Here is a 588-nt window from a genome sequence, read left to right on the forward strand (position 1 = left end):
ACGGACATGTTCTGAAGGATGAATTGAACTGTGTGGATCTGGTCGTGTTCTATGGCAGAGATCAGCACCAGGCTTAGCCATGGGTTTGTCTAGTGCAAAAAATACATTATCAGAAACTTACGATAACATTGAAAAGATAAAATTAAAAGTAGTTAATAATCATGGCAATGTCTTCGATTCCAAAGATTCAGGATGAATGCAGTGTTTCACAAGACCACGTAAATCCAGTTGTGCATATTTTTACGCAACTCGTGCAGACAAAGCCATTGTCTGCCGGCGGTCTGTTTGTTTTTTTTTTCTTTTCGTCTTCTGCACCTGTCTTCAATAATGGCTATTCTTTTGGGTCTCAAATGTGTGTCCTGCAGCCTTTGTGACTTTTTAAGATTAAGAACTCGGTAAAAGATATATATCATAAAGTATAGTATTTTTGTTAATAGTTATACGCATTTTTAATGAATGATATTTTAAATGAAATATTTTTGAACGTAACTATTAAAAGCAAGATTACAAAGAAAGTTTGTGTTATTACACAAACTCAGTGGCGGTCCCGTTGAATTCACCCATGGACCAGAAATATTCAAGCCATAT

This window comes from Biomphalaria glabrata, chromosome 10, assembly GCF_947242115.1.
Source record: "Biomphalaria glabrata chromosome 10, xgBioGlab47.1, whole genome shotgun sequence".
In the NCBI taxonomy this organism is placed as follows: Eukaryota; Metazoa; Mollusca; class Gastropoda; family Planorbidae; genus Biomphalaria; species Biomphalaria glabrata.